Here is a 10,671-nt window from a genome sequence, read left to right as displayed (position 1 = left end):
ACATTAATTCTATTTCAAGTGATTATTTATAAGTATCTTCTTATACCACACCGTTTGGTTTTTTTAGACAATTTGTCTCTGAGGACAGTGTGTTCAATACTCTCTTGGAATCTTTGCATAGGCTATTAATTTAATTATATACTTGTAGTTTTGGTGGCTTAAAGAGGTAGGGGTGTCATCCAGATGAGCAGACCCCTTGTATCTGTTTTTAGATTTCAGCACTATGCATACACACACAAAAAAACTTTTCCCTACTTAGAGTTAACCTGTCCCTCTAATTTTCAGGCTTAACTGCTTTTCCCACATCTCTTTTTCTGGAGGGTTGAAATCTGAGCCTTTTGGTTTCAAGTAGTTTGTTTGATCAGGTATGTCCATTATCTGCAATGCCTTTGTGCTACCATGTATGGGCAGATCTTTTCCTTCCCTGTCACCTAGGTAATTTGCATCAACACACATGTTTGCTTATTGGATCCAAAGCAATAACCAGTTCAGAGACTCGGTCTTAAAAGTGTTAATTTCCACCAGCAAGTCAGAACTAGAGTTCTGATTATTTTCCACTTCCAACTTCTACTCCAGAACACCCAGTGATCTGAAAAAGAAAACATAACCTATTGTGGCTCCTTTTGGAGCCCCTAACAGGATTTTAATTACGGTAAGTAACAGGTTTTATTTACATTTCTCTTACCCCTTCTACAATATACACTGCATATTTCATGGGGGGAGGGAAATGCACATTCCTTCCATAGTTAACTATTATATTAGCCATATTAATTTTACATAAAGCATAATTGTTTATTTTGTGCTTACAGAGTTTTAATGTATCCTTATTTAAGTGACAGTCCGATTACTCAGAGCCAGTGTTTCTAACATTGCTTCCTTTAAAAAAACCAGGAGTACTTGTGGCACCTTAGAGACTAACAAATTTATTAGAGCATAAGCTTTCGTGGACTACAGCCCACTTCTTCGAATGCACGCTTCCTTTGTGCATTCCACCCATGCCCTTGCATCAGAGATGCACTGTCTTTTAACTTTTTATTCTTTTCCTGAGTTCTCAGCTGCTATTTATTACCAGAAAAGGATCCAGAATCTCTCCCCATTCTCCTGGTTCTGGCTGCCCTGGCCACATCTTCTGGTCCATATAAAAAAAAACACAACTAAAGTTTATAAAAACATGTACCCAAGGGATTAAATGCTGAATACCAAAGTCAAACCCCTGTGTCCACCAAAAGGGTCTGTCAGTGAGCAACTTTGAATAAAAGATTCAAATGGATTTTCAGTGGCATTATTGGAAAAAAAAAAAACCCACAATTCATCTTAAACCTACAAAACTGGCTTTTACAAACCAGGAGTGTTGGTTTAGGTCCTTAAAACCTTACATAATTACACAATATGTTTACACACACACAAATTCTGTTTTGCTTAACATCTCTTGCACTGCTTTAATTATTTTTGCATAGCTGTACACAGACTACATTCATTTTTATATACTTGGAGGCAGTTAAGTTCCAATGGAAACCTCTTATTGTGTTTTTTTTTTGTGATTTTGACTAAATTGTCCATAGTCAAACGATTTAAATCAAATTATTTCTCTGCCTGCTGCCTACAGCAGTCTTTACAATTTATTATTTACAGACCATTCCTTTGGGGAAAAGGAATTTCTCCATTTCTCTTCAGAATAGCTGTAAAAACTTCTGGGAACAAAAATATCTACCTGACCCCCTTGTATAATTTGTTTAAAGATCAGGGTTTTACCCAATATGGCTCTACTGAGTTGCACACATTTACATTTATGCATATTTACATGACTGGGTTTATTATTAAACACAAGAATTCTTTTCTTCTAACATCACAATTGTCACTCTTGAATATTTTCACAATTCCCAACTGTCTACTTTCCTCCAAACTCCGTAGTATTAATTTCTGCAAAAGCTACGGTTATCTTTTTTACTCCCTCTTTATAACACTTACTTCTGCATCCAGTTTATTATATCGTAGCTTTATTATATTATTCTCTGCTGCTGTAGCTTTTAAAGTTTTACTGGCAACAAAGTTTTGTAATTTTAAACAAGGGGTGGGCAAACTTTTTGGACCGAGGGCCACATCTGGGTATAGAAATTGTATGGCGGATCATGAATGCTCACAAAATTGGGGTTGGGGCACGGCAGGGTGGCTTGGGATGCAGGCTCCCGGCCAATCGGGGAGCTGCGGGGGCGGCACTTGGGGTGGGGACAATGTGCAGAGCGGAGCCCCCTCGTTGCCCCTATGCATAGGAGCCAGAGGAGGGCCATGCTGCTGCTTCCAGGAGCCACACGGAGCGGCCCCCGACCTTACTCCCCCATTGGAGCGCCAGAGCGGGGCAAGCCCCAGAGCCTGCTCCCCAACGGGAGCTTGGGGGCCGGATTAAAATGGCTGGTGGGACGGATCCGGCCTGCAGGCTGTAGTTTGCCCATCCCTGTCTGAAACCCTCCATGCTTTCACTCAAAGTGCTGTGTTTATCAGTTATGCTGATTCTTATGTGTTTTGCATTTTATTTATTAAGATGGTGCATTTTGCCTGTAATGACTTAGCCACCAAGTACCATCCGTGCAACACAGCTGCCTTAGTTTGCTCTTGCAAACCCCAAATTTGTTTCCACAGTGTCTGTTGCCTTTGTTTGCATAACAAATGGATGGCAGGATTGCCGTTCTTTGTTGCAATTCATTGTTCCTTGGCAACTCCATGGGTTAATGCATTAACGCTAGATGTTAACCCATCATTCTCCCTTTTTCATCTTGAGGAAAAAAACATTATTTTTAATCCCCTCCCCTGAGATGAGACGCAGCTCCTGTCTCTTAAGGTGGCTTGTTAATTCTGCTACCATCCACGATTCCTGCCGTTCCCTTCTCAAGGGGGCATATGTCTCTTTGGGGAAGGCATGGGGTGGGGGGTCTGACCATCTGGGATCTGTCCCCTCAGGATCAGTCCAAATATATATCCCTCCCTAAGTAAGTATCATCTCAGGGGTCTGAAGTATCCCTGGTATCTGCACCTACTCCTCCTCTTACTCCCCCCTTTGGGCTCCTAGTTTACAGTTCAACTCTTAATCTGTTGCATGCAGGTGGAATGATCACCGCTTGCCTGGGCCCAATCCTGTTTTTCCTGCAGGATTGTTCTGACAGCTGCCTGAGCATCCCTCAATTTCAAGCGTATTATCTCCTCACATATAGATGCTTTATACTGATTCAAGGTATTCTTTATTATCCCAATTCCAATTCACAGTTCTCCTGAGATGATATTAACTTTGAGAGATTATAAGACACTTTCCATATTGCTCACCCAGCAGCAGTCTTTACAACCCGTTTATTCAATTTGGACTTCATATTATTGTAGTTTGCTTCAAACCCTTTACACACCTGTTCCGATGCTTTTTTCCCCTTGAAAAGAATCATCTTCCCATGGGAACGGACCTCAGTCCGCTACCCACTTGGCAAGGAGGGTCGGTTCCTCTGCCAGTTTCCTCCTGGCTTTTCAATGTAAGTTTCCCACTCTCTCTGTTCCCTGGAGTGTTCATTCTGTCAAGCAGGCTGCAGTCCTTGTTGACAGAAGGGCACATATTATCTCTCCAACTGCTGTATAAGGCTCAATTAGTTCAGTCCAAATGACCTAGGTTGCTGCATTCTCCACCAGTATGTTACCCGCTCAATTTAGGGCACCCTGCCTATACCCTACCGAGGCACAAGGTGTGACAAAATCAATTTAGGCACTCCCACCCTTTCCCTTCCGAGGGCTCAGGGTGTAAGGTACCTATTCTTACCCACTGGGCTCAGGGTATATGGCACCTATCCTTACCTGCAGGACTTTCAGGAAGAACCTGGTCAATTTAAGTACCCACCCTTTCCCTTGGGGCTTAGGTCTCTAGGGGTCTGCGGAACCTTTTCCCAGCGAAAGATCCTTACACAATTGGGGCTCCAAATATCTATTTATTAGCAACACTCAGAGAATACATATACCAAGCAAATCTCTTATGTTCACCACTCCCAATATACAGACAAATTTCACCCGATGACCAGTCAGGATTCATTCATCTGAGGGTTCCTGGCGATGCCTCTGCACATCACAATCATGCAGAGGTGTCAGAGTTCCACCAGCTGGATGTTGAACTGCAGTCCGGAAATGGTTCCCAAAGAGCATTGTTTTTCATTTACATTATATAGGTAAAACTAGCTCCCTCCTTCAAATTTACTAAACCTATCACATTATCCCACACTCCTAAATAATACACATTTTAACCAATTACGCACTGGCACCTATGTGTCCTCCTTGCTGCCAAAGTTCTTTACATTTTATCTTTCATGCCCAAATTGTCACTTAATTGTGACCTTCTCTATTTGTGCAGATGGTCAGCATAAAACGCTGGTCAGAGCTTATTTTACCATTTGTTGAGTCTTTCTGTATCCTCCCTAATTTCCCAGCATCTTTACAATCTTGATGGTTGTTAGGGACATTCCTGAGGTGGGGGTGCTTTAGTAGCAGCAGAACATTCCTTTTTTCAATTCTAGTGGTGAAGTCACTGAGTTTCACCCAAGGCTGGTTAAATATTGCCGGGGGGGGGGGGATGAGGTCTCAGGCCTACAATTAGGCCCTTCTAAAGTTTGCCAGGGACATACTAGAGATATTTCTCTCTGGTTCTCATTTATATTTGCAAATTACTTTGCTTTTAACTGATCAAATTTAAGATACAGCGGTTATATCACAAGCCTTGTGTTTTAGTTTTCATGTTGCATGCAGCTGATAAGTTGTGGGATTTTTGTTTATTTTTTAAGCTCATCTCTTAGTTCAGTAAAGAGAATACTCTTGTCACTTTCCCCTATGACAGGGAATGACTGATTTTATATAAAGTAACTGAACCTACTAAAAATAGGTAAACTACTTCCTGATGTGAGAACCTGCAGCTTCCTTTGGCTTTAATACAAGTTGCAATTGTTGAGAATTTAAAGGATCTGAGGTCTATATTAACTTTGCTATGTTAAAGTTTCTTGTACTAAGCTGGGCTGAATACGTAGAGAAAAGCTCCTTAAGAGCAAATCAGAGCATTGAAAATTAAAGTTGCATTTAGATTTACTTTTCACTTGATTGCTCGTGCTGAAAGATCTATTGTGCACATTAGTACTTACTTGGGTTGGCTGGGAAACAATTCTGTTCCATGGAAAGTGTTGTGGTTATGAATTTTTTTTGTTCTGCATTGGAATGAATGCCCGCGCTGCCTCCCGCAACTCCCATTGGCCGGGAACAGGAGCTATGAGTGGCCGTACCTGTGGATGCTCAGGTAAACAAAGTGTCTCGCAGCCCGCCAGGGACTTACCCTGAACAAGCCGCGAACCAAGTTTGGGAACCCCTGTGCTAGGTATAGTTCCAGTGACTATGGATTTACTTGTCGAGAATGAGTAAGTTGCATCTGTACCGTCTTTTCCATGACACCAAAAATTTGTTTGACATCTGACTGCTCGAGGTATGAAAATAGTATGTTGAGCAACCTAAGATATTTTGTACATTCAGTACTGGGTGGGTAGGATGAGAAAATGACAAATTTCTCTTTGCTGACCCTTGGAGGCCTCTTCACTAAAGACCTTTCTAAGCAAACAAGGTCTCATCTCTGTCAATAGCAATGTCCTTAGACCCATCACATCTTAAACTTACTGTCTTCAAGTTTAGGCATACAGAGATCTTGAACTGTAGATTCCCTATGGATAATTTTCGAGCTTCAATATGCTAACAATTACCTTAAAATAGATCACTGCCTTCTGGCACAAGGTCTTCAGCTGGAGGGAGGTTGGGTATGCATGTAAGGTTCAATGGGTGATCAAAAGGGCTTTTTCTTTTTTTTAAACTCAAACAATAGAACTCCAGTTCTTGTCTGTGCCATAACACTAAAAATACAGTTCAATTGCATTCGTAGTATCCATTTCCAGTATACAAAAAGGACTTCTGCAGAAGTGCCAAAGTCACATGAACTGTTCAAAAACAGAGGGCTACTTCAGTTCTATCTTTTTGGGAATTATTTCAACTGAAAGAAAAACACTTTACATGACATGAGCCAGGACCAAAACCGAGAACTGAACACCTCCAATTTTCTCCCAAAGAACTAAAGACTTCATTTGCCCAATTATTAGAAAAGCAATGTTAATTTTAGGCCCTTATTCAGCAGAACACTTAAGTGCATACTTAAAGTTAAATAAATGCTTAATTCTGTCTTAATTCGGCAGAACACGTAAAAATCATGTGTAAGTCCCATCGAAACAAAGTTGAAGGCAAGCACATGCTTAAGTGCTTTGCTGAATCAGGGTCCAAAACCTAGATATATCCTTGCTTTTATTTTATTTTTTTAGACCAGTCTCAATTTTTCCCACTTAAATTTCAATAGCAGAATTAATGTGATCTAGCAGGCAAGAGTGTCTTATATAAGGGACTTTCATTTAAAGTTTAAACAAAGTAAAAAAACCAAACAAACCACAACACCATATTATGTCTGAAACCATGCTAAGTGTTTAAACAGTTTCCCTGCTGGTGTGGAGAGATTCTTGTATAACACTGTTATCAGACTATGCTATAGAGACTACCAAAGAGGCTACCTATAGCAGCATTTGATAATACACTGCTAACTTATAAGAAAAAAGATCCATGTCCTTACTGGTGATGGAAAGTGTACTAAAGCTCTGATAACAAGAACTATGCTTAATCAGCTGATGCTGTCACATTTTCGTTGTCACTTTGGACAGAACTTTAGTTATAAATGTCAGGGTTTTTTCCAATGTTTACATTCTTTAATGTCTGAAACTGCAAAAGTTTTAAAAGCAAAATTCAGACAGTGATAATGCAGGCGTGGAACGCATTTTATTGCTAGTCTATGAATGTGAAATCTGAATGCCATGCCTGCTTGCAGTATTTTAATAAATATGGCAATTACAGCCACCATGGCTTTTTGGCTCTGCACCATCAAAGTAGCTATTCTATTGCAATATGAGGACCGATTGTTTTCCTACTGCATTCCTTCCAATTTAATTCTACAGGATTGGGCAGTAAGGGCCTTATTTAGCTACAACTGGTAGACCATGGGAGTTGGACTGAATATTATATATATTATTTATGGGCCTGGATATAAAGGCACCAGAGGAATAAATCTTTCTGTAGTCTGTTTTCACTGTCCTTCTTTATGACCCTTGCTCCTTTCAATACAGAATATAATGCTCTGTCGCCTGTTGACAATCCCCAAATTGTTCTCATCTTCACATTATGGAGATAGTTGAACCAACACGGTTGCTCCTGTCATTCCATGGGGACAGATGGGGTCATTGCCCTTCTTTCCACAATCATGGGATCCTTTAAGATGTCAAGGAAACTACTCTATTCCCTCTTCCTCTTACAGAGGGTAGCAGGAGAAGAAAGAGGTTTGAGAGTGGTTTAAAATCCTCTTTCAGGCCTGACATACTAGCATATTTTAATGTTTCCTCACCATTGCAATGTCACTGTTAGTGTCGTGTAGACAAGCTGTCAGCATTTTTGCCGCCCCGTTGTCATGTAACCCCGAGCAGCATTAGATGAGTGGTAAGTGCTGGTGCCTACTGTAGACTAGCAGTTCTACAATTTCTGCCATCAGTGGAAATGCACCAGTGCTGGTGCAATGGTGGGAGATTAAGAAATACTGGTGTAGACAAGTTCAGAGTTGACTTACATATAAAATACCAAGAGGTCCTAGAAGCAATTCTTGTCTTGCATCAGAACAAAGCATACTAGGGAATCTTAGGAATGCAGAATGAAAGCACTGGAAAGAGTCCTGGCATTTTAAGAAAATGTTTTCGAAGAGCTGTTGGTGCCACATGAAAGTTTTTAGGGGGGAACCACACACTTCTAGGAACCATTTCTCATTTTCTTTCTGTGTTCTTTTACTGTTCATGAATATGCAGAGGCATAAAACTGGCAATCAAGAAAGAGGACTCCCCAGTTTGCAGACAACCTCAAATTCGGCATGTGGTTATTCAGCTTACTGGGAACAGTGTGCCACTAGCTATGACTTGTATTAGACTACAATTTGTATAATTAATTAATTAATTTATTTATATATATATATATATATATATATATATAAATTAATTATACAAATTGTAGTCTAATACAAGTCATAGCTAGCTTGTATTATAGCATAGCTATAAATTTAATTGTATAAGACTTTTGGTGAAGAGGAAGAAGATTAGAGCCCCTCCAAGAAAATTCTTATTGGATATCTGTGAATTCCAACAATGGGCTCTGCTAACAGAGATTTGTATGTTCAAGTTAGTCTTCTGTTGCCTAACTCCCAACTGAAGCCATTAGAATCCTGACATCTGTCAGTTGCTGAGCACCTCAGAATTACACGTGAGTGAATACAGTATTATAGTGCTTTGTGCATTTTAGATGCACTGAGGTGGAAAAAAGCAGGTCATTAAAATGTCAGGCTGCTGCCTTATATAAAAGAGCAGAAAACTAAATATTATGTTTAGATGCAGTACCATGTTTACAATGGTGCCCCATTGGCGCCACGGAGCCGGGCCCATGCTCAGAAGGGACCCCGGCCTGCTCCGCTTGCACTGCGTCCCGAGATACTGCCAGCCCACTGGCTCCCCCTCACCCATCATTTGCTTCTCTCGGACGTCCCTGGCTGGACCCCAGTGCACCTTCGCCTCCGGGCAGTCTCTGTTTCCCACTATCTGTGGGACCCTGCCTGTCTCCCCAGAACTGAGCTGCCTGGGACTGGTGCAGAAGCCTGGCCAGTCTCAGGCAGGTAGGTGTGTGTGTGTGTGTGTGTGCGTGGGGGGGTGGCAGTGTGGGTGACTTGGCTGGGCCTTTCCAGGCAAGTGCTTCCTGAGGAAGCTCGGCCATAGCAGGCTCTGGCCTGCTGATTGCGCCACTCCCGAGGGGCTGGAGCAATTCCCTTCCCCGGGACCACCCATGGCTGCACTGCTGGTTCAGCCTGGCAGATACGGGGCCGGTGAGTGCAGCCAGGAGGCAGGGTGTGGGGGAGTGGGTCTCTGGGAGGAGTGCTGGGCTGTGAGTGGGGGAGATCTGTGTGTGTTGGGCACTAGGGAGTGGGGGTTCTGTGTGGGGTGCTGGGCAGGGGTGATGTTGTGCAGGGCACTGTGCATTTCTGGGAGGGTTGTGGGGGCGCTGGGCATAGTGAGTCTGGGGAGGCTCTGGCTATAGGGAGTGGGGGGGGGGGTGTTGAGTGCAGGGGGGCTGTGTGGCGTGGCATGGGCTCACCCCTAACAGGAAGGGGCATGCTGGAAGCACAGGGCTGGGCAGGATACGGTGCATCTGGCAACTGCTGGTTTGTAAATAGTGCCCTTGCACTGGGCTGGGTGGAGCAGGGCTGCCCCTGCCATACCATGCACCTGGCTGGCACCTCCCTCCGTGCCATGCTCCATTGCATCCATGGGGGCCCATAAATATGTTTGGTGCTGGGCCAACAAAAGGTTAATCCGGCCCTGTTTAGATGCCCTGGCTTCAGTGATCATAGGGAATATGAAACAGTCAACAAGATTTATAGGCATGCTGATACTGCAGTATGGGCTCACAATATGGCAAGGATTGTGTGGGACAGGGGTTTGTTGTTCTTCCACTATTATATTTCTGGGGATGGTATTACAGCAACTGAAATCCCGCTTCAACTTTATCAGACAAATATTCAAGTTGCTATTTTTTTAATTTACCAGGCGCCATAGTCTTTCCTGTACTCTGCAGCAGAGATGAAGAGGAGGAATCAAAGGGCAAAGGGTTGGAGAATTAGAACTTCCTTCTTTGTCCTCTGTTAGAATGAGTTGGAGAATTTGTAAAATAGATACCTTAATCATAACAAGTCTTCTACAGAACCTGAACCACCTCTATCACAAAGTCATTCTTGGGAATACCTCTGTAAAGTCATTTTCCTCTTGATTGCTTGTACCAGGAGAGCCAGATCTGTTGTGAGTGATTTCTCCCCTTTTCTCAACATAAAATTCCAAATGTCTTGAGAAAAATGGGAGTATTGTTACCAATTTATTGCTGCTGTGCTTTGTATTGCTTTCTAGGGGAGTTCATATGCTTTACATATTCAAATGTTTTATTGTAATGCAAGATAAAGAATTTTGGTAGCTGTGCCATAGCAGTTGTTAGGAGTGTAGCTTATATAGGTGAAATATATATATTGATTAGCCCTGGAATGTAAGTTGGAAGCCAGGAGGCCTAGGGCCTGTAAGATGGATAGCTTAGCATAACTAATAAAGGCCTAGGTTGCAGCTTGACATGAGATCACTTGCCTGTCATTTGCTCAAGTCACAAGATACAGCCCAGGAAAACACAAATGTAGCAAGTCAGTTGACTTATGAAGTAATAAGCCACTGGTGTCATTGATATTTTAGGGTATTTTGATTGGAATGTGTGGAAACTTACAAGTATGAACCACAATAATGCTATAGCAACCAGTTGCCATAAATGCTGATGATTATGAAGTAAATGAGGAATTAACCTATGAAAAATGGGATGTGGTAGTTCAGATAAGGGAAAGATGGATGAACCCAGTGTAAATAGGCAAGAGATAAGGTGAGCATTAGTGCAACAGTATAAAGGATGCTTCTCAGCATAGTACTGTGGGAGACACCAGAACAAGATCTATCCACGGAGACT

At 42.2% G+C, this 10,671-nt stretch overlaps 1 protein-coding gene across 2 annotated transcripts in view; it reads left to right on the top strand.

Annotated features, from left to right (window-relative positions):
- Positions 1 to 521: 521 nt before the first annotated feature.
- Positions 522 to 10,671, top strand: part of LITAF (lipopolysaccharide induced TNF factor) — a 58,333-nt gene continuing 48,183 nt past the window's right edge. Inside the window, exon 1 of one of the 2 annotated variants that reach the window (XM_054041825.1) lies at positions 522 to 652. The gene's annotated coding sequence lies outside the window, so the exon portion shown is untranslated. The remainder of the gene's footprint in view (positions 653 to 10,671) is intronic. The other variant, XM_054041823.1, reaches the window with a different exon arrangement.

This window comes from Malaclemys terrapin, chromosome 10 (assembly GCF_027887155.1).
Source record: "Malaclemys terrapin pileata isolate rMalTer1 chromosome 10, rMalTer1.hap1, whole genome shotgun sequence".
NCBI classification, from domain to species: Eukaryota; Metazoa; Chordata; order Testudines; family Emydidae; genus Malaclemys; species Malaclemys terrapin.
The sequence above is the reverse complement of the archived record's forward strand: the minus strand, read 5'-3'. Positions and strand labels throughout refer to the sequence as shown.